We start from the raw sequence: 24,991 nt of genomic DNA on the forward strand, positions 1-24,991 counted from the left end.
TATTCACATTATTTGCACCAAGTATCTTGGGCAATCTGGGAGGACTCGGATCTAAGGAGGCCTGTTTAAAGGAACCTTTAAGGACTGGAGCATGAAGTGCGACTTGAGCTTTACCATTGCCAAACCTTTGCCCACAAACACAGGCTTTCTTGCCCGGTTGCATTTTTCAGGCTTCAAAACCTTGCTGGACTTTTACTTGCACCTCAAGGGGCACCGGGGCTACATTTTTCAGGAACCTAGTTGAAGTTGATACTGATGGAGTAGAGGAGGCTGCCGGAGATAAGGAAGGAGATCTTAAGGCAAGTAACTCTAAGTCACTTATCGAACCCCAGACAGCCTCCATTTCCTCAGTGGTCCTCTCCGGGCTACCTTCCAGTACTTCCAAATCTTTGCTTGAGATTGTGACCTTCATTTCCGCCTCCACTCCGGGCACAGTTTTTATACTCCAGTCATGTGCAAGACTACTTTCCCTTTTGGTTGGAGAAAGTGGGTCTGAGAGATTCACATTACTTTTGGGGATCATGAATATAGCTCCAACAGAGTACTTGAAGTCAAATTTGCAAGAAACTTTCATCGATTTCTCAAACATTTGCGAGATGGGAGAGATTAATGACTGCTGCTCGTGGGCCAATTTTTTTTCTCCTGGTTCCTTGCTGACTGTGAAGATAGCAGCTTATGTTCCCTCCTTGTCGCCGGATGAAATTCTCTTTCTTTCCCTGACTGCATGTGGCTGGCTTACCAAACTTATAAAGTGGTTCTCACCGGAGATTATTAATTACATGGTGACGCTTGAAAGGCTGCCAATAGTAACAGTGATAAACCTCTCCACACTTACTTTACTCCTGATTATGACTCCTTGGCTTTTGTGCTTTACTCTTTTGCTCTTTACTTTGACTTATTTTACTTTGTTGCATTGGATCTTGTACTTGCACTTTTGCTCCTTACTTTGACTTATTTTCCTTCGTCGCACACCCCTCACTCTGGGCTCTGCAGGACTTTGATGGTTCCAATGTATCTGATGTCTGGCAGCCACCCCTCTCCGGGCACCACACTCCTCACGGCTCCACAAACAGAGCCAAAGGCCTAATACCGGGGGTTTTGCTTCCCGAAATTCTTACTTGTAAATTTTTCGATAGGCGTCCTGTAAGGGGACAGTATCAAATTGAAGTTGGCCTGCTTCACCTTACCATGCTGCCTCACCTCCTAGCTATTGGAGGGGCACGAGCACACAGCAGGTAAAACTACTGCAGCCTGCCTCCGTGCCTCTGACCCCACCTTTACTGCAGAAGGAAGTTCGAGGCCCTCCACCAACCGCAGGCACCCGCCTGCGCCTCATCCGTTGTGCCTAGTGGTAGGCGTATCTAGTGTGCTTTATACTTTGTATTTTGTTTTTTGTAATTTGTATTTCATTTCTGTAATTTGTATTTCGTTTCATGCACTGTTTTTTACTTTACCTGTGCCCATTTTCTGCTCCCCTTTGTTTTACTCACTGTGTTTTTGCCCGTTTACAAATCCGACTCTTGCCGGTTCTCCCTACCCTGCCGCTGTGTCCCCTGTGGCCCCGCCCCCCTTGCGCCCCCATTGGCCACTCCTTCCCGCCTCCCAGCTGCTCCTCCCTCCCACCTCCCCTTCTTAACGTCGGCCGCTGCACGGTGCCGAATGTGAGCGCCTGACCTGCCTTAGGGCCAGTACACTCAACACTCAACACTGCAGACAGCTCCACCAGCCTTCCTCCGTGTCCCTGACCTCGCCTTTACTGCAGAAGAAGTTCATGGCCCTCCACCGCCCGCAGGCACCCGCCTGCGCCTCATCCCTGGTGCCTAGTGGTAGGTGTATCTAGTGTACTTTATCCCTTGTATTTCGTATTTTGTAATTTGTATTTGATTTCTGTAATTTGTATTTCGTTTCATGCTCTGTTTTTGACTTTACCTGTGCCCATTTTCTGCTCTGCTTCGTTTTACTCACTGTGTTTTTGCCCATTTACAAATCCGGCTCGACGGTTCTCCCGACCCTGCCCGCTGCATCCCCTGCAGTCACGCCCCCATTGGCCACTCCCTCCCAGCTGCTCCTCCCTCCCACCTCCCCTTCTTAATGGTGGCCGCTGGGGCACCGGAGGCACACAAGAGGCAAGCCAGTCTGTGCCTGTCCACGCCTGGACCGTGCCCAGCACCTGTCCCCCTGGTCCACGCTCCTCCAGCACCCTCAAGCCCCATTACTTCTCCACAGAGCTCCTTGCTCTCAACCCCGGCCGGCACACCGCCTGCTCCCAGGCCAACACCAGACACACCCACAGACCTTTCACATGCCACTCACGCCACTTCTCCTGCACTCACACCAACAAGCACCACAACAACACCAAACACCCCAATCACCTCAACTGCATCCTCCTTAACACCCGCTCAGTCCACAAGCATGCCATCGAGCTTTGGGACCTACTCACAACAAACTCTCCCAACATCGCCTTCCTCACTGAAACATGGATGAACTCCTCGTCCAAACCCGACATCGCCACAGCCATCCCAGAAGGATACAAAATCACCCGTAGAGACCGTATCAACAAACCAGGAGGATGAATTGCCATAATACACAGAAATTCCATCAAGATTTCCATCAACACCAATACCCTAGACACCATAGAACACCTACACTTTCAGGTACACATCAACGCCAACACCACCCTAAGAGGAACCCTCATCTACAGACCACTAGGACCCGCCCCACATTCTGTAACACCATCGCCAACACTATCAGCTCCCACGCCCTCGCCTCCATGGACTACCTACTCCTCGGTGACCTAAACTTTCACCTGGAGAACACCCACGATTGCAACTCCACTGCCCTGCTGGACAACCTCACAAACCTCAGCCTCAAGCAACTGGTCACCTCACCCACCCACTCAGCCGGGCACACGCTAGATGCTATCTTCTCCTCCAGCAGCTACATCGCCTTCACCCACATCACCAAACTCCACTGGACTGACCACCACTGCGTCCACTTCTCCTTCCTGAAGCCCACTACCAACAACATCCTTCCCCCCTACCGCAAGTGGAACAAGATCTCCAAAGAACAACTGATCTCCATAATCGCACAAGCTCCACCTCACAGTACCAACGACCCCAACGCCGCTGCCCTCAACCTCACACGATGGCTAGAAGCATGCACAGACTCCCTCACCCCACTCAAAATAACCATCAACAACTGCACCAACAAGACGGCCCCCTGGTTCACTGCAGAACTTTAGTCTTCGAAACAAGAATGCCAAAAAATTGATTGAGCCTGGCGCCAAGAACCCTCAGTGAGCAACTTCTCCTCCCTCAAATCTGCCATGCGCAAACATCACCAGCTCATCCGAACCACCAAATGATCCTTCTACAAAGAACGCATAGACGACAACGGACACAACAGAAAGGAACTTTTTGCCATCATCAAAGAACTCACCAAACCCAAATCCTGTGCCACCGACCCTCCACACTCCCAAGACCTCTGCAACTCCTTCTCCAACTACTTCCACCGCAAGATCGCAGACATACACGACAGCTTCATACCGTCATCACCCAACATCACCACCACCTACACAGCCAACACCACAGCACCCCACCGCACCAACGTACTGAACACCTGGACCCCCACCAATGATGAAGAAACCAGCAGAACCATGAGCTCCATTCACTCAGGCTCCCCAACAGACCCTTGCCCCCACCACATCTTCAACAAGGCCAGCCAAATCATCGTTCCCCAGCTCTGGGCCGTCATCAACAGCGCCTAAGAGACCGCAACCTTCACAGATATTTGGAAGCACACTCTTCTCAAAAAACCCAAAGCAGCCCCTGAAGGCCTCACAAACTACCGACCTATCTCTCTACTCCCCTTCCCCGCGAAGGTCATAGAGAAGATAGTAAACAAACAACTCTCCCACTTCCTGGAAGACAACAACATACTCAACGTCTCCCAGTCTGGATTCCGCAAAAACCACAGCACCGAAACCGCCCTCATCGCCTGCACAGATGACATCAGGACCAGATTGGATAAGGGCGAAACCGTCTCCCTCATCCTCCTAGACCTCTCTGCAGCTTTCAACACCGTATGCCACCAAACCCTCCGCACACGCCTCTTCGACGCCGGAATTGGCCACAAAGCCCTGGACTGGCTCACCTCCTTTGCTCCGAAAGAACCCAAAGAGTTCGCCTCCCTCCTTTGCGGTCTACAACCACCAAGACCATCTGTGGGGTCCCCCAAGGATCCTCCCTCAGCCCCACCCTTTTCAATATCTACATGGCTCGACTCGCCAGCATCATCCGCCCCCACGGCCTCAACATCATTTCATACGCTGACGACACCCAGCTCATCATTTCCCTCACGAGGAACCCATCTATTGCCAGGAATAACCTACACGCTGGACTCCTCGCCATCGCTAACTGGATGACAGCAAGCCCCTCAAATTTAACTCAGAAAAAAACGAGATCATCATCTTCGGTCCAAACAAGACAGCATGGAACGACTCTTGGTGGCCCACCACCCTAGGACCACCCCAACACCCGCCACCCATGCACGCAATCTCGGCATCATACTGGACTCATCTCTCTCCATGACTCAGCAAGTCAACACAATATGATCCTCCTGCTTCAACACCCTCTACATGCTACGCAAGACTTTCAAAAGGATTCTTTTAGGAGCAAGAAGAACGGTCACCTACGCCCTCATAAGCAGCAGACTGGACTACGGCAACGCCCACTACGCAACGACCACAGCCAAGCTTCAGAGAAAACTCCAGCGCAACCAGAACGCAGCCGCACAGCTCATCATCAACCTCCCTCCCCACGAACACATCTCCACCCACCTCAGATCACTACACTGGCTGCCCATCAACAAAAGGATCATTTTCAAAATCCTTGTCCATGCTCACAAAGCCATCCATGACACCGGACCGGCCTACCTCAACGAACGAATCAACTTCTACAACCCAACTCGACAGCTGCGCCGACCTCGCCCTCGCAATAGTCCCCCGCATCAAACACACCACCTCAGGTGGAAGATCCTTCTCCCACCTTGCCGCCAAAACCTGGAACTCTCTCCCCACCAAACTACGCAAGACCCAGGACCTCCTAAGTTTCAGAAAGCACCTCAAAACATGGCTTTTCGAGCAGTAACTCCCCCCCCCCCAGCACCTTGAGACCCTACTGGGTGAGTAGTGCGCTTAAGAAATTTGATTGATTGATTCTTCTCTCTTTTGGTACATCCAAAACATCCATCTAGACATCATCAATGCTGTTACCCTGTTGTGGCTACAGATTTATCCCCAGGATCTGAAAAGAGTTCCAGTTTAAGCGGGGCGGGCATACCAGGTCCACAAGCTGCACCCATTTAAATGGGCTCCTTCCACAGCCCCTGGAGCTCAACCACAGACGTATGTCCTAGCCCACGAAACCCACCCGTTAGTCTGATATTGTGAAATAGATTTAAGTGAGGTTGTCTCCAGTAGCCATGATAATTATGGAGATAATATTAGTGCTGCGATTATGGTAAAAGTAGGCTGCAGGCAAGACCATGGCAGCCGTGGCGACATAGAAGACTTGCAGAATTAAACAATAGTCTCACAGTATTGAAATGGGCTGCAGGACTGCAGAGGCTAGACAGCTGGAGAACTAAAAACAGGAGCGGGGGCAGAGCTGGAGCAAAGCGGGCAGTGTATACACAGGGCTGTGGAATTTAATAAAATATCTACTTGTCCATGGCACAGGTTGTTTCTTAAATCTACTTGTCCTGTAAAAAATCTACTTGTCCCTTTGGTGCCATGTAGCACGGTGACAAAGTATGGCAGCAATCTCATTATGTAAGACCTCTGATAATACCCTCTCTAATCATACCAACGCTAATACTATAGTAGGTTTTGAATACTAGCAATTTCAATCCCTACTATAGCAATGTCCTTTTTTGCTACCTTTCAGTAGATCTACATACTGGGGCTGGAGGAAGCAGTAAGCAATAGTTCCAAGGCTGGAATGCCTTTGAGTCTGCAAACCTACTAACTTGCATGTTTTAAGGATAGTCACTTTCACTAGCTCTTCTCTAATCTTTTCCCATACTGAGAAAGGTTGGTAATCTACTCCTGACAATGGCAGAAGTAGAAGTTCTTCCAAGATTGAGAAAAAAAAATGGCTGGAGTCAACGTGAACATGTAAACGCTCAATAGATTTTCGCATAAGCAAATCTACACATGCATATTTTTTGTGCTAAAACAGTTCACAAATATTTTCTAGGAGTACGACTTCCTGGTCTACTTCTGTAAGTTTTTGTGAATTCATTAAAGCCACTAATTCAAAGACATATTGCAAGGGTGCACTTTTGTGACTTTCTTTAAGAATTGGGTCCCTAATTAGGTCTGGCGTTGACCAAGACATTTTTGTTTTTATTAAATTTCTATCTATCTATCTATCTACTGGCTTTACTGTGAGTGATCACATTCTGCTGTTCTGCAAGGAGCATATTGGCACACAAAGTAGCTTTGTTCAGTGCCAGGAACTACTGTGGCAATCAGTGGCGTAACAAAACTGGAGGCCCCCCAGACTCACTCAGGGTAGGTGCTGTGCTAAGGGGGTCCCTTGGAGGGGTCCCCCTGCACTTCAGGGGATATGGGGCCTTTGTTACACCACTGGTGGCAATGTGTGCTTTTTGCGATCAAAAAAACTTTTTTGCTAGTGTTTGTTACAATGGTGATGGCCTGGCAGCTCTCACAACAATAAAGTGTTACAAAAGCCATGACAAAACAAGGCATGCATTGACGAAACCAAAAGACTCACAACAAATGTCGGATCGGTTGGCTTTGCCAGTGCTTGTTTATTTTCATGCTTCCCATAAACTTGTTGAAAATAGTCACACTGACTTTCCATTAGAAATATTTTTGGGAAATACCAGCTTGCATCAACACATTTTGCTAAATGACGCTTCAAAGAAATAGCACCTAAAATTTCATAGTAGCGAAACACTTTTTCATACTTGTATTTTTTTTTCTGAGCATTTTATTATGAAAGCAAAGAATCATCACTCTGGCTTACAAGCTTCTGCAAACATTTGCATCTAATCAGAGAGCATTCTGGGAACATTATACTTAGCCTCATATTGTTAAACTTTTCAAATGATTATACACTTTTTTTTTTACTGGAACCACTTACAGTAGTGCAGTGTAGCCTTGCAAAGTTAGTTTACTCTGCTCACCCTAATAATAAAGGCTTTTAATGAATGAATCATAAATCCAGTTTTGAACACCATTAACATATGGAGACACACATTACCTCAACTACAGACAGTCCCTTCTCTGTAAACTGGCAGCCAAAGGGTTTGTGCTGCAGGGGGTTGGGCCTACTTGTCCCAAGGACAAAATGAACATAACTGGTGAGGACCAGTGGAACAAATGCAACTGCAACCCCAGCCACTGGGGAGCTGGGGCACACTCCAGCTTGGCCTTGCAGTCTGCCTGCTGACCCAGGATGGCCTGGTAGTGCCGCTGCTTCACTCTGCCTGACTGTCTGTAATCCTGGGTCATTGATGCTGCTACTCCTCTACCTCTCCTGCCTCTGCTGCAAGCACACCCTGTGTCCAAATCCAGTCAGTACAACTGAAGTTATGATTATTTGTTTAAAGTTTTCAGTAAAATCTAGCACCTAAAGATCAAAGTGCCAACGAAGAGTATTTAGTGGTGCAAGACCGGTACAAAGTCAAAAGTTAAGGTTGATTGTGATGGAGCACGTCAGATACACAAGGTGGATTGGGCCTGGACGTCAAAAACCTCCAGTGGGACAAAGCTTCAAGCTGTAGCCGAAGAGGGCTCCACAAGGCCAGATGCCATCATCAAGAGGTCCCCATGAGCAGTATTTGCTGTAGTAGTAAATAACATAGCGGAAGCTACTGCAGTCATACTGATTGGCAGTGCACCTTGAGTAGATCGACTGGCAAGTAAGTACTGGTCTTCTGTTGGTTCTTCTGGTGCTTTTTGGTAAACCTTTTTGACGTCCCAAGATTTAAGGATAGGCAGGAGCAGCTCTTCCACATGTTCAGAGCGTACTGAAAAGATGTTCCGAGGGTCCAATATTTATACCGAGTGCGGGCCACTGAAGTAGAAGAATTTCTTATACTACCCACACCTCTGGTTTTAGAAAGTTCTTCCCTTACCCTGCCAAGGCTCAAAGAATTCTGGGGTGAAAAAGACCAGTGTCAGCTTTCTTTGTGTGTGTACGGTGGAAGGAGCCCTTTTGAAGTGTAGGTGGGGCGGGGAACAACTCCACCCCCAGCTATCCTGGCAGGATGGCCCAACCTCCCAACACCTAATCCCCTTTTGTCTCACTGGGAGGAATATACAAATCCAAATGGCTAAACTACTGTCAATCATATGACACTAGCAAAAGGCACCAAATAGGACAAGAAAATGCCAACTTTCTAAACGTGGCATTTTCTGAATTTCGATTTAAAATCCAACTTTACCATTAAAGTGGGTTTTAAGTCACAATTCATTTGAGTCCAAACTTGACATTTTCACCTGTTACCAATCAAAAGTTACCCCATATTAAATATAATATGGTTACCTTATGTTATCCACTGGAAGAGACAGGCCTTGCAGTAGTGAAAAATTAATTTAGAAGTTTTTCACTACCAGGACATATCAAACTTAAAAACACATGCCCTACTTTTGAATTACAATGCACCTTGCCCTATGGGCTTCTTAGTGCCTACACATGGGATGACATATGTAATAAAAATTAAGGTTTAGGGCTGGCAAAATGTTTATTTTGCCAGGTTGGATAAATAGTTTCAAATGTCAATGGCAGGCCTGAGATGTGTTTCAAAGTTCTACTTTAGTAGGTGGCACATTGAGCATTGCAGACCCCCTGACAGCATTTAGGGCCAGATTTCTCAAAATGTCACTCTGCACACCAAGACACCTTACTGAGTTGGTGTGAAAAGCAGAGACCAGTAATGTGCCATATTTAACATTATATGGAGCATTCCTGTTCCTTCCTTGTGATGGTGCACTTGTGGCTGCCTCGCACCAACGCAGACACCTGGAACCATGGTGCAAAAGGGGCCTGGTTGCAGGCCGAATTGTTTTTATTTAGGAAGGGACACTTTTTCCTGCACAAAAACAATCCTTGGAGGAATTCTCCTTGTTATGCCTCCTCTGGGAAGGCGTAGCATTTTGACGCATTCCCAGGCAAACTACTCATGGTAAATCTGGGAATGCACCAAAATTCATGGGTGGGTGCACGGGAACACCCATGCTCCACAATGGAATGCCTCCGTGGGACAGAGAAATGCAAGGCCACACAGGACCACGCAAGCTGACCTTGCATGGCTTGGTATATCTCATTCTAGTTTTTGTGTCACCCTGTGTCCCCCTTGCGTGGGTGCAAAACCTTTGATAAATATACCCCTTAATTTACATGTCTTGAGTACATTTAGCACCATACACCAGGCACCTACAAATAAATTAAATGCACAAATCAGGTGTAAGCCAATTGTGTCATGTTTTAAGCAGCAAGCACAAACACATTCACTCTGTTTGGCAGTGGTAAAGCGCACAGAGTCCTATTGCCAACAAAAACGAAGAAAACATGAGAGGGTAAAAGCAAAAAGTTTGTCAGTGACCCTGCAGAGAGGGCCATTCCCAACAGGTACCTTGATTGAGAGAGGAATTCAGTAAAGTCATTATGAGACTGACCATAACTGCTTTCCCAATGTGGGAGGGAGGGGGGTCTAACAGAGAACCAAGTTTCATTCTCAAAACCAGTTTAGTTAGAGCCTTAATGTCAACAGGATGAAATTTTGATAATAGTGTAAAATAGGGCCGATCAAGCTTTAAATGCACTTTAAATGTACAAATCAGGTGTAAGCCAATTGTGTCATGTTTTAAGCAGCAAGCACAAACACATTCACTCTGTTTGGCAGTGCTAAAGTGCACAGAGTCCTATTGCCAACAAAAACGAAGAAAACATGAGAGGGTAAAAGCAAAAAGTTTGTCAGTGACCCTGCAGAGAGGGCCATTCCCAACAGGTACCTTGATTGAGAGAGGAATTCAGTAAAGTCATTATGAGACTGACCATAACTGCTTTCCCAATGTGGGAGGGAGGGGGGTCTAACAGAGAACCAAGTTTCATTCTCAAAACCAGTTTAGTTAGAGCCTTAATGTCAACAGGATGAAATTTTGATAATAGTGTAAAATAGGGCAGATCAAGCTTTAAATTCACTTAAAAAAAATATATTTTTCAACCCCACTTCTGATGCTATTGATTTTTTATATAGGTGTTGAGTTGATTTCTAAGCATCTTAGAAGGAGCTTATAAGAAATTGGGTTACCTGATGAGGTGGGTGAAACTCTTCTCAAGCAGCAACCACAATTCTTCACAGAATGAAGTCACAAGCAAACCCTAAATTAACCTGTGCTCAACCCTCAGATAGATGGCACAGGGCAGGATCCCACACCAGTTTAATAAATAAAACAAGAAGAAAAAAAGCAATAATCCATTCAATAGAACCTGAGACAGGGAGGTTTAATTTCAGTAAAAATAGCAATAAAAAGCACAAAGCGCTATCTGTGGGTATCTGGAACAGTCACAAGTTCCCGGTGAAGAGTGATGGAGCGTGGGCCAGCTACTGGGACCCAGTAAGGCCAGCTGAACAAAGTACCTAAAATCCTGGTTTGCCCAGCATTGTGAGTTGCGCCGCAAATAAGCAGAGATGCATCTGTTCCACTTGATCCACAGAGGCTGACAGAGCACCTTAGGCCCTCTTACAAGGGTCCAGGACTGTGGTGGCTGGGTAGACTCAGATGTTGCAATCTAGGTGCTGAGTTCAAGATAACTGGAGCCTTCTGTCTCTAAAGCTGAAGTTAACAGGACAGCCAACTAGCCCTTGTCGTCACTTTAGGGTCCAGCTTCAACAGATGCAGATCCAGTCCTTCTCATCCAGGCAAGAGGGCAGCAGGTCAGAAGGGCAGTTGTCCTCCTCCCTGGCAGAGTAGCCACAGGTCCAGAAGTGTACTGAAGAGTTGGTGCCTGAGGTCCAGTATTTTTATCCAGTTGTGCCTTCGAAGTGGGGAGGAGCTTCTAGAGTTTTCTCTTTGAAATCCAAAGTACCTTGCCTTCTCTGCCCTGGCTCCAGACTAACTACAGGGGGTATGCAGCCCTTTGTGTGGAGTCAGGACATAGCCTATTCAAGTATAAGTAGGGCTGGGTCCAGGTCAGTCCTCCCATACTGCCAGTGGTGGCCCATCCAAGCACACATATGCTCTCTATTGTTTGTGGCTGTGAAGCAGCAACATACAAAGCCCATCTGTTAGCTACACCCAGTCATGTGACCAAGAGACTTGTTACGGTACTAAATGGCTAATGCAGGAAAATGGCGACTTTCTAAAAGTGGCATTTTCAAAACTGTAACTTAAAATCTGACTTAACCATATGTTAGCATTTTTCTTTACAATTCCAAAACCACCAAACACAAACTGGGTACCTGCTCCCATTTGGAAATTAGAGCTTATTAATAAAGAAACTCCTAAGTTATTCCATGGGAGAGGTATGTCTGGCTGTAGTGAAGAACACATTTAGGAGTTTTCACTACCAGGACATGTAAAACTTAAAAGTAAATGTTCTGCTTTTTAAATGCACTGTACCATGAGCTAAGGGTGTCTTATATGTATTAAAAAGGAAGGTTTGGTCCTGGAAAAAGGGTTATTTTGCCAGGTCGAAATGGCAGTTTAATTCAGCACATACAGACTGCGATAGAAGGCCTTAGACATGTTCAAAGGGCTACTTAAGGGGGTGTCACAATCAGTGCTGCAGGCCTACTAGTAGCATTTAAATTACAGGCCACGGGCACAGGTAGTGCCACTTTACTATATGCCAATTGGGGATAAGCCAATGTGGCCATGTTTTAAGGAGTGAGCACATGCAGTTTAGCACCAGTTAGCAGTGGTAAAGTGTGCAGAGTCATAAGGCCGGCACCAATGAGATCAGGAAAAATGGAGGGGAAAGGCAAAATGTTTGGGGAAAGACCACCCGACGGCTGACAGGTCTAACAGACCTTGTCACTTCATAATTACTCATGAGGTAAACTAGCATAGATGTTTGATGGTAGATGGGGTAGATGTTTGGCCCATTTACCATTTGGGGTTGATGTTTCCAAATCAAGGCATATGTGTGCTTTGTAAGAATGTCAGGTGCATCTGTCTGAGTCATAATTAGGATGCACTTATTAATACAAGGGTCACAACAAAAAAGTAGTAACCCACTGAGCTGTCTATGCACAATACAAATCTGCCACGCAAAAATATATACTTGCAAGTTACGCACATTGCTTTGTAACAAGCATATTAATCCTTAATGCTATTTTATTGTTTTAATTATTTTATTGTTTATTTAACATGAAAAATACAATAAATACACAATAATGGATTCGGGTCACAGTTTAGTATACAACGCAGCATACATATCAACGTGTAAGCAGCTTGTGGGGGGTTCATGCCCTCTACTAGTAGTGTGGGGGCAAGACCTGGTGAGCGGTTGATACTATTTTATGATAAAACCTGTAACTAGATTGTACACAGATCTGTTCGGCAAGTGAATGAACATTCATAGTTATCTCATCAATGTTAAACCTGAGAATTTGATTGCACGGTGATCTGTACAGCAAGTGCCTTAATGTGAGGTAATTTAAAATGTAGACTGCTTCTGACCAAAAAAGTATCCAAGTACACATTTGCTGTAAGGAGGCGGCAGGAATGGCTCTACAGCCATGTTTAAATGTCATGTTTAAAAATCACTTTTACTGAGTTCTTCTCAGTACAGAGCTATAATGTGGATTATTGATGTGTAACCTTCCATCTGTTCATGAAATATATTTCTTTGAATTTTGATCAGACTACACAATGTTTGTTGTTTGATTTTCATCATCTCTGAGTTCAATAGGGAGTCAGAGTCCTATGGGATATCATCACCAGACACGTCTACGTGCAAATATGGAAGGCTTTTGCTGCTTCTGTCCTTGTAGTATCTTCAAAGATTTAAACACATATTATTTTTAAAAAGACAAAATGTTTTCTTTCTTCATTTCTCTCTCGTTCTTTTACAGACCTGTAAATATCCCTTGTTTCCCTCTGGTGTTTGCAAAATTTCCTTGCCTTTTCAATTATTGTGATGGTTCCCCCTGCTCTTTTTTATCAGCTCTTCCTCATGTTAATTTTGTTCAATTTTCTTAATCTTTTCCTTTTGCATTCAAGATCTTCGTTTATTTTTCTCCTTTGTTTTACTTTTAATCAATATCTTGAGGCTATCAGTGCAAATACTCAGAATTCATGGCAGAATAAACTAACGGTCCATTCACATCCTCCTCATCAGGGGTGTTTGCTGTTCTCTCACAGTTTTATTTTTTTTCCACGCTTGCATTTCAACGCAAAATTTTCCCTACATACTTTTCGCCCGTTGTCTGTTAAAAACGAGAACATGGGTCTGTCCCCTCTCAAGAGTTTGGCTCTGACTGACAAGGAAAACACAGAACCCACCCTCTGCAGCACACGGGTACTGGCCACCAAGACAGCACCACACATCTTCAATGAAGCCGAGAAGGAAGCGGTGAAGAGTAAAGTGAGCTGGCTGTCGGAGGTGCAGGAGGAGCCTTTGCTTAAAGAGAACCCTCAACGCTTTTGTCATCTTCCCTATCAACTATCAAAACATTTAGCAGATGTACAAAAAAGCCGAATCCTCATTTTGGACAGCAGAGGAGGTTAATCTTCCAAAAGACCTGCAGCGCTGGGAATCTCTGAAGCCCGGCGAGCGATACTTAATCTTCCATGTCTTGGCGTTCTTTGCAGCCAGAAATGGCATTATAAACGAAAACCTGGCTAAACATTTTAGTCAAGAAGTGCAAGTCACAGAAGCCTGCAGTTTTTAGGATCAAGCCTGCAAGTATATGCGCTAACGCATGCGTCTTGCTTGCGAGACTGTTGTGTACAGCAGTGGTTCCCAACCTGTGGTCCGCTGACCCCCAGGGGTCCGTGACACATTCCCAGGGGGTCCGCAGACCTGGGCCTCTGACACACACGTGCATGTTTTTATTACTTCCTTTATTCAGCAGTTTTAAAAGCACTGCAAAGCTCTGTGTGCAGCAAAAATAAAAGCGTCAAGATAACGCTAGTGATTAATGTACCTGCTGAAAAGGAAGGAGAGTTTAGGGTAGTGGCAGTTTTGACTCTAAAGTAGCGCAGGTGGTTAATATGCCTGCAGCAAAGGACATGTATCTTGCAAAGAACAGTAATGGATGTGTACTGGATGGCACAGTGGGTTACTGCTTTTGTCACAGAGATTCTTTTGTTACTGTGCAGTTCGTAATCTAGCACAGTGAACTATTAACTGCCCTTAAAGAGCGGCATGCAAACTGCAGGGCACACATTAGAAAGTTGTTTTTTTTACTAGTCTTTCATTTTCCTTATGGTGCTAAAAAAGGTTTGCTTGTGTAGAAATATATTCTTATCATTAAAGACAATGCTAACAACTGCATTGTGTTCTGAATCCTGAGTTTGTGCTTCTCCAGACCAAGCATTCTTAGAAAATGCCTACCAGTGTAGATGACATGTGAATCCTACACCTGTAGCCCCCTGTAAAGTGGTCTGACAGTGGTATGAGAGGTGCTATAAAACAAATGAATTACATGTGACAGAGAGGGTTGGGAGAGAAGGAGGCCCTTATGATTTACTTCCTTTCCCCACTACATATTTATGTGAAAAAGCTTTCTCAGATCTTGCTACCTAAAAAATAATAACAGAAATCACCCGGAAAGTAAGAATCTGACCTGAGAATTCACCTTTCCTAAATAAAACTAAACATTGAAAAGTTAGTTGCCGAGATGCAGTGCCAACCTTCCCAATAAAATGTTTCAATTTTTACATATTTTTTCAATATAAAAGAATTATGGGGGTCATTCAGACCTTGGCGGACGGCGGAGGCTGTCCGCCAAGGTACCGCCGACAAATGACCGCACCGCGGTCAAAAGACCGCGGTGGCCATTCAAACATTTCCGCTGGGCCGGCGGGCGCTCTCCAAAAGAGCGCCCGCCGGCCCAGCGGAAATGCCCCTGCAACGTGGACGCCGGCTCAGAATTGAGCCGGCGTAGTTGCAGGGGTGCGACGGGTGCAGTTGCACCCGTCGCGTATTTCAGTGTCTGCAAAGCAGACACTGAAATACTTTGTGGGGCCCTCTTACGGGGGCCCCTGCAGTGCCCATGCCATTGGCATGGGCACTGCAGGGGCCCCCAGGGGCCCCGCGGCACCCCCTACCGCCATCCTGTTCATGGCGGGTTTCCCGCCATGAACAGGATGGCGGTAGGGGGTGTCTGAATCCCCATGGCGGGGGCAGCGGTAAACCGGCGGGAGACCGCCGGTTTACCCTTTCTGACCGCGGCTGAACCGCCGCGGTCAGAATGCCCTTGGGAGCACCGCCAGCCTGTTGGCGGTGCTCCCGTGGTCGGTGACCCTAGCGGTCACCGGCCGCCAGGGTCAGAATGACCCCCTATATCTTTAGTAATTTGAGTATTTGGTGGTGTGTACTATTTATTGTGCATTACTGTTTGAATGTTTGAAATTTAAATTGTACATATTGCTTGGGGGTCCCCGGCTTCCAGTAATGATGCAGTGGGGGTCCTCAGGAGTCAAAAGGTTGGGAACCACTGGTGTACAGTAAAGGGCTTGGAGCCCGCCTGTCGCTTACCATTTGTTGTCTTGCATGACACTCTTCTTTACAGCCTTATAATGCATTAACCTCAGCCCTGGCATCATTTCCGTTCCTCTCAGTCACGCAGGGATCAAGCACTGTGAAGTAGCTACTCCGCACACCACAAGGAGTTGTATAAAAGATGATTTATTGTATCTGAGACTAGCGTGAACCTTCCCCAAGCCAGCCGCAGAGCCAACTGACTCACAGAAGAACGCATGCCCATTAACATTCTGATTCCAAGCTAAACACAATGGAAAGACAACATTTCTCCTGTTACACATATGGTCCACACAGGAGAATATAACACATCTCCCTCCTTCCACATCTAAACCAACAAATTATCACAGAAATAAAACATGTTAATGAAAAAAAAAAAATACAGAAATAAAAGCATGTTATTGCAAAACAACCCTAGTCTTAAATATTCACACTCTATGTACATAATCTTCTAAATAACGTGGTGGTTTATAATTCCTCTGACCACAAAACTCACCCATCTCAGTTGACAGAGAGGAGTTGCACTCTCTCTCTCTCTACCAACACTCTTACTCCCAGTCTCCTCACATCACGTCATTCTTACCTCTACCATCTGCCATCAACTCTTCATCATTCATCATCATAAAACTATTGAACCCACCATCCTCCTTAGCTCCCAACCTTGGCATTATCACCCCCTCTTTGATACAATGCTACCCTTCTCTTGTTCCATTTGTTTACATTCTCCAACTCCACATACCCTTCACTCACTTTTTTCACTTTGAAGGGACCCCAAAATTTAGAAAGTCCATCAGACACCCTGCCATGCCTAATCTTCACCAAATCACCCTCTTTGACATCTTTACTCCTCCTGTCCTTACCATCCTCAATCCCCACCTCTCTTCCCTTATCTTCACTATTCACACCCAAATCACTGGTCTTCCATGCAGGAAACAGTTTAGAAATAGGTTTCCTTTCCCTCATCTTCTCAAAGGGAGAAACTCCAGTTGCCCTGTTGATCGTGATGCGATCAGCCCACACCATCTCATTCACCATTCTAACCATATCCCTGTCACACTGCGTGGTCATCACTATCGTCCCCTTAACCACCTGGTTTATTCTCTCTACCATCCCATTGGCCTGGGGATTATACAATGTGGTGCGATGATATTTAATCCCACAGTGCTCTAAAAAAGTCCTCATTTCATGTCAAGTGAGTTGCGTCCCATTGTCTGTTATTAAAACATGTGGGAAACCTTCCTTTTGGAACATACCTTCCAACATCTGAATGGTATTCCTGGTAGTGATTTCTGATAGAAATTTTACCACAACCCACCTGGAGTGCACATCCACCATGACAGCTGCATTTCTGAGAATGTTTTTTAGCCCTTGTAAAGGGCCAATGAAATCCAAACACACTGTACTCCAAGGGGAACCAGGATCTGCCAAGAGGCCCTGTACACTTAACGTCCCATTCTTCAACCTTTTCTCACTTTTCTTACACACCGAGCAGTCTTCTACCCATTCGGCAATCATATCATCCATTCCTAGCCACCAATATCTTTTTTTTGTCATGGTTTGCCCTAAATGACCCTGACAAGCTAAACCAGTTATTTTCTTCTGAAGGCCCTCAGGGGGAACACATTTCTCATAATTATACTCCCATCCACAATAGCCAATTAATCCACTACTTTGAGAAAAGGTCTCAAGGAAGGAGAAACTGTACTCTCCCGCCTTTTCCCTTCCCTTATCATACGCACTAGTCCTTTGAGAACTACATCCTCTCTCATAAGTAACTCCCAATCGTGCGCTGTAAAGGTTCCTGCACCACACTCCTCGACTTCAGCAAATCAAGCAACAGCTCCTTCTTGTTCTTTACTCATAATGTCCTCCTTACCCATGTCTTGCCAATCCACCGATAGCCTTGAAAGACAATCTGCCTGAACATTCTTCCAACCTGGAATGGGTTCTATTCTAAACCGATGCTCTTGAAGTCTTGAAGCCAATCTTGCTAATCTAGCCGAACCTTTGCCCATCCCTCCAGGACTTAACACCTTGGCTAGAGGCTTGTGGTCAGTTCTATTACAGAGTAGTTTACCTCCCTTTCTGTCAAAGAACACAAAGAAAATGCCACAGTGCCCTCTCCTTTCCCTCGTACTTGTCACAAAACCACCCCTACTAGGCTTGCACTGGCATCTACAGTCACTATGGTTTTGTTCTTAACATCAAAGGGTATTAAAATACCTGCTTTGCAAACATCTTCCTTTATAGCATCAAACACCACCTGTTGAGCACTATCCCACCTGAACGTGTGACCCTTTCACAGCAACACTCTCATTCCTTCCGTTTTTTATGCAAAATTGTCAAAAAACTTTCTATAGTACTCTATCAGACCCATAAACGAACTTAACTGATATTTATCACAAGGAGCGGTTGCATCTCTGATGGCTTTCAATAAATCCGCCCTAGGCCGATTCCATCCCCCGAAATTGTGTGTCCCAATAATCAATTTCCTGTACCAAAAACGTGCATTTATCTCTCCTTAAAGTCAGGCCTGCCCCATTAAGTTTGTCCAAGACAGCAGCTAACGTCACGTTATGTTCTCTGACAGTCTGACCAAAAATCAGTATATTGTCTTGGAAAAATGTTACGTTCTGTACCCCTTTAAAAACTTGCGCCATAACTCTTTGAAACACACTCGCTGCTGAAGACAGTCCAAAAGGCATCCTTGCAAACTGGAATGTGCCCTCCATTGTTATAAACTTGGTGAGAGCACAGGATTCATCTTGTAATTTTATCTGATGGTATATGCTTTTCAAATCAAGCTTGGAGAAATATTTGCCCCGCTTGAGTAGTCACAGCAACTCGTTAATGTGAGGAAGGGGAAAAGAGTCTGTCACAATATGCTGGTTCAGACTGCGTAAGTCCACACAAAACCGCAGCTTTCCATCTTTTTTATTTAGTAATAACTACCGGAGAAACCCATGGAGAGGCTTCAACTCGTTCAATTGTACCAGCTTTGAACATATCATCTAACATCCTCCTCACTTCCTCTCTCAGTACTGCTGGAACCCTCCTCACTTTATGCTTTATTGGAACCACACCCTCGTTCAATGCTATTTTATGTACATAACCTTTCAACATCCCCACTTATTCTTTATTTAAAACGTCTTTCGCTCTTGCCACAATCTCTTCTACACTCTCATCCCCAACTATCAACACTTGGTCTTCGGAATGTGGATCAATCACAATATGTAAGTCATATTGATGCACCTAACCAAGAATGGGTGGTCCGTCCTCGGCCACATACATTTGCCCTTCAGTGTAGCGAGACTTGAATAGATGCATCAAAATAACCCAAAATACTTATGGTTGCACCTTGATATCCCCTTGGGTTAATATCTTTCGGCAACACATTTTTTTCCGGCCACATTTTTCCCCTCAAATTCTTTGAAGCAATAGTGTAAAGTTATCCAGAGTCGACCATAAGTTCCACCTCCTTCCCTGCAATCACAAAAGATGCTTTTAATCTCATGCCTCTGCCCTTATCATCACCGTCATGTTCTATTATCAATACACAATCCTTGCCGTAGTCTTCCTCCACACCATCATCTGTGAATGCCACCCATGTATTGTGTCTCTCTTTGCACATATGGGCGTAATGTCCCTTGCGACAATACTTGCTACAATCCTTATTTATCGCAAAGCACCATTTTGCCTCCCTGGAATGTGCATAACTTCCACACTTGGAGTGTGGTTTAGTCTTAGAAGACCTTTGAGTTCTGTTTGACTCTTTAGATGATGGAATAGGAGAATAATTTTTCTTGCTAACGACTGCCACTTCACCATCACCACCCATATTCTCTTTTTTCCCATTTCTTTCATACATTGTTCAGATTCTTCAACAATTTCAGCAATCGCTATAGCATCTTTGAGTGATGGATTTTTTGCTGCTCATAACCATTCTTGTGTTTTTTTGCTTCTAAACTGTACTATCAATTGATCCCTAATTAATTCTTCAGACATGGGCCCAAATTTGCACTTTACCGACAACTCTCGTAGACTTGAAATGAAATCATCCAATGACTCTCCTATTTTTTGAGGTCTTGTGTAAAATTTATATTATGACATTACAATATTTTCCTCTTTGGCAAATCTTTTCTCCATACACAATTTTGCTTCTTCATATTCATTTCTATAAGTTGCTCATTTTCTCTTTGGATAATAGGTAAATACTTAAATATATGGTGTGTCTGTTTGCCAATAGTACTTAACAACAAAGCTTTCTTCCTTTTAGATGAAAGGGATTGGCCATCTAAAGCCACCAGATAATTTTCCAAAATATCTATCCATTCCTCCCATTGTATAATTGATTGCCCTTACTGGTCTAACAATGCAGGAGGAATATTAATTGCAGATGCCATGTTGTTTGTTACAGTTGCACACCAAATAAAATATGAAATGTGTAACAAAACTCCAAGTAAACTCAGTAACTAGAGTCCCCTTCTGAGTGTTAAAAACCAATGTTACTTTAGTCCTGTTTCTGTTTCCATAGAGAAGCACAGTTAAAAATGTAATCCTTTTTCAGTCTTTCAGTGTGTGTGTTCCTCCAATGACGACATGCACACACACACGGCATCTTCAGACCGAACGATCAGCCACACCCACCTGGGTTCTGACGCGTGGCAGTTGCTACACAGGCACACCGATCCAGATTGTGAGCTTAAGCTCGAGGACCACACAGCAACAATGATGGTGAGCGTGCTGAGAAGTGGATTGTTGACACACGAGGATGCACGCGATGGGGTATTTATAAATAAACACCCGCTGTGATGCGCGCGGTAAGGCAACACATACCCTATTAAATATATTAAACAGGGTAAACACGGCAACACAAACTACTCGCCGTAATGTCCCAACGTCAGAATCTCTTCACCCGCTTCCTATCCAAGCCAATATGAAGATGGGCGCTTTTATCAGAACACGCTGAGTCTTCAGTTTTCTTTGCTGCTTGCAGCAAACTTCAGTGCGCCTGGCACTCATCGTAAAATGAAGTAGCCACTCCGCACACCACAAGGATTTGTATAAAAGAATATTTATTGTAACTGAGACTAGCGTGAACCTTCCCCCAGCCAGCCGCAGAGCCAACTGACTCGCAGAAGAATGCACACCCATTAACATTCTAATTCCAAACTAAACACAATGGAAAGACAACATTTCTCCTGTTACATATAAGGTCCACACAGGAGAATATAACACACTGATTGATTTAACTTAATCAGTGCCTGTCCTCTGCTCCCGACGTGATTGAGGTACTATTTTGTTCTTTTTAATTTCTAGTGCTCGGCAAACAGGAGGCTTGTGACAGGCAAAAATGTTCCCAGCAGGGCCAAAAATGTGCAAAGGTTTCTCTTTTATAGCTAACTTTGTCTTATTTTGCCAACTTGTCTTTTCTCACGTTCCTCTCATGTTTTATTTTGTTTTTGGTCATAGGTGTGGTTCTCAAAAGAGTATCTTCCACAAAATATTGCAATGCGACGTTGTTTCTTTATTATGTGTAATTTATTAAATGATGCCTTAACACATAATCGTGCTGTACACCCCAATCCACCCCACTCCAATCCGCCCCACTACAATTTACCCCAATCCACCCCACTTTACCCCACATCAATCCATCCTACTCCAATCCAAACCGCTCACCCCAGCCCCATCCTACCCACCCCACTCCAATCCTCCCAACCCACTCCAATCTAATCTGCCCCACTCTAATCCAAAACAATCTGCACTACTCCAAAACAATCTGCCCAACTCCAATTCCAAACAATCCTCCCGACTCCCATCTACCCCACTCCAATCTGCCCCACTCGAATTTAAAACAGTCTGCCCCACTGCAATCCAAAACAATCTGCCCGACTTCATTCCAAAACAATCTGCCCCAATTCAGCCGACCTCACTCCAATCTGCCCCACTTTAATCCAAAACAATCTGCCCTACTCCCATCTGCCCCACTCCAATCCAAAATAACCTGTCCTCCTTGAATCTGCCCACTCAATCTGTCCCACTCCAATCCAAAACAATCTGTCCCACTCCAATCCAAAACAATCTGCCCCACTCCAATTCTCCTGAATCCATTCTGCCCCACTCTGCTCCAAAACAATCTGTCCCATTCCACACCAAAACAATCTGTCCCACTCCAATACAATGCATCCCACTCCAATCCACCTCACCCCAATCATCCCAAATCCATTCTGCCCCACTCCGCTACAAAAGAATCTGTCCCAATCCAATTTGCCCCACTCCAATCCAAAACAATACGTCCCACTCCAATCTACCTCATCCCAATCCAGTCCACCCCACTCCGTCCCAATTAACCCCGTTCCCATCTGCCCCACTCTAAACAAATCTACCCCACACCAACCCAGTACACCCTACTTCAATCCATGCTAATACAATCTGCCCCACTCCAATCCAAAAACAATCTGTCCCACTCCAGTCTTCCTACTCCAATCCTAGGCAGTCTGTTCCACTCAAATCTGCCCTGTTCCAATCCAAAACAATCTGCCTCACTTCAACCTAAGACACCCTGCCCCACTCCAATCCATTTCAATTTGCTCCGCTCCAATCTGCCTCACTTTAATTCAAAACAGCCTGCCCTACCCCAACCTGCACCACTTCGCCCTGCCCCACTCCAATCCCATACAACCCACTTCAAATCAAAAACAATCTGCCCCACGCAAATCCAGTCCCTCACCTCACCCCAATCCAATCAACCCCACTCAAACCCAATTCACCCTACTCCACTCCACCACAACCCACCCCACTTTAATCCACTCCACCCCACACCAATCCAGTCCATCCCACATCAATCCAATCCACCCCAGTCCAATCTACCCCACCCAGTCCAATCCACCCCACTACAGTCCAATCCACCCCAATCCACTCCACCCCAATCCACCCACCCTACTCCAATGTAACCCACCACACTGCAGTCCATACCACCCCACTCCAGTCAATTTTACCTACTCCAATACAATCGATTTATAACCACCCCAGTCCATCTCTCTCCGATACAACCACATTAATACACCCTCCTCCAGTCAATCCACCATACTCCAAACCACCTTAATCTACCCTACTTGAATCCAGTCCACTCCTCTCCAGTCAATCCACCACACACTTATCCAATCCACCCTAAACCAGTCCAATCCAATCCAATCCACCCCACTCAGGTCCAACCAACTCCAATCCAGTCTACCCCTCTCCAGTCCCATCCACCACAATCAACTCAACTCCTCTCCAATCGACCCACCCCAGTGCAATATAATCCACCCCACCCCTAACCAATCCACCAAATCCACCAAATTCAATCCAATCCACTCCACCCTAATCCACCTGACTCAGTTCAATCCACCCCACTTAATCCATTGTCCTCACTCCAGTCCACTCCACACCACCCCAACCACACATAACCCAATCCAATCTGCCCCAACCTGATGCTCCCCAATCCAGTCCATCCTAATCCAGTCCACCCGCCCCATTATAATCCAATCCACCCTACTCCAGTCCACCCTACTCCACTCTAATCTAGCATAACCATCCTAGTTCAGTCCACCACACTCTATTCCAGCCAGCGTACCCCACTGCACTCCACCCCACTCCAATCCACCCCAATCAAATCCAACACGCCCCACCCAATTTTAATCCACCCCACTCCCCTCCAATCAAATCTACCCCACTGCACTCCAATCCACCCCACCCAATTCCAATCTATACCACTCACCCCAATCCACCACAATCTATCCCAATCATATCTAATCCACCTCACTCCAATCCATCCAGACCACCCTACTCCAAACCATCCAGCCCACCCCACTCCAATCCTATCCACCCCACTCCAGTCCAATCTATCCTACTCCAATCCAGTGAATCAAATCCACCCACTCCAATCCAGTGAATCAAATCCACCCACTCCAATCCAATCTACCCCACTCCAGTCTAATCTAATCCACCCCACTCCAATCCACGCCAATCCCATCCACCTCATCCCATTTCAATCCACCCCACTCCACTCAATCCACCCCACTCATCCCCAATCCACCTCACTCTAATCCTGTCCAGCCTACCGCACTACCTCAATCCACTCCAACCCAGTCCACCCTATTCCACTCCATTCAACTCTACAACACTCTCTGCCACTGAACCACTGATCTCTGCTCCCCTCTACTCAACTCTACGACAACCTGCTCCTCCTACTTCACTTTGACATTCCAACAGATCTACTCTGACACTCTACTCCCCCACTCAACTCTAACATATGCCTCTAACATTTAGCCATGCTGAACAGCAGCCACACTGTTGTACAACATGGCAAAAAACATTACCAAAGCCAATAATTCTTGTGTAGGCGAGACCTATTGGCTTTGCCAATGCTTGTTACGGTTTCCAAATTGCCTTGTGAACATACACTCCGAAATGTACAGTCTCCTTATTGATACACACGATTCCAAAGAAAGGGAGTTTCTCTTCAATGCCATTGAAACCCTACCTTGTGTTAAAAAGAAGGCTGAGTGGGCTATGTATTGGAATGGAGACAGACAAGCTACATATGGTGAATGTGTGGTGCATTTGTGGCACTAAAGGGAATTTTCTCCTCTGGCTCATTTTCATCTATATTCTGTCTCAAGAAAAGCAAATTTATGCCAGGACCTACATTTCCTTATGAGCTAATCAGCAGAGATGAGGGTTTGCATTGTGATTTTGCATGTCTTGTATTCAAACACCCGGTAAAGAAACCATCACAGAAACGAGTAATGGAGCTTATCACTAATGCTTTCGGGATAGAACAGGAATATTTTAAGGGAGGCTTTCCTGTAAACCTGATTGTATGAATTGCACTTTAATGAAGCAGTACATTGAATTTGCAGCAGATCGACTGCTGTTGGAGCTGGACTTTAGCATTCAAAGCAGACAATCCATTTGACTTTATGGTGAATATATCCCTGGAAGGAAAAACAAACTTTTTTGAGAAGCGAGTGGGCGAATACAAAAAAATGAGTGTCATGTCAAAGCCATCAGATAATTTGTTCATGTTGGATGCTGACTTCTAAATGATAAAACTAGAAACAACTATTAACTGTTGGAGAACACGCCTTAAGTCAGCTCTTGTTGATCAGCATGCACTACTGCCATGAAATGCAGCATGTCTGACTTCAGGGACTTGCGGTGTATATATTGGGCTTGATGTATTTCTAAGTCTTTCTGCACAA

At 45.3% G+C, this 24,991-nt stretch overlaps 1 protein-coding gene and 1 pseudogene across 1 annotated transcript in view; both read left to right on the top strand.

Annotated features, from left to right (window-relative positions):
* The window catches only part of LOC138293369 (cytochrome P450 2J2-like), a 296,940-nt gene that overhangs the window by 9,494 nt on the left and 262,455 nt on the right, over positions 1-24,991 (top strand). The gene's annotated exons all lie outside the window — the stretch shown is intronic.
* LOC138293802 (ribonucleoside-diphosphate reductase subunit M2 pseudogene) lies at positions 1,189-24,832 on the top strand (annotated as a pseudogene).

Source organism: Pleurodeles waltl, chromosome 4_2, assembly GCF_031143425.1.
Source record: "Pleurodeles waltl isolate 20211129_DDA chromosome 4_2, aPleWal1.hap1.20221129, whole genome shotgun sequence".
Lineage (NCBI taxonomy): Eukaryota > Metazoa > Chordata > Amphibia > Caudata > Salamandridae > Pleurodeles > Pleurodeles waltl.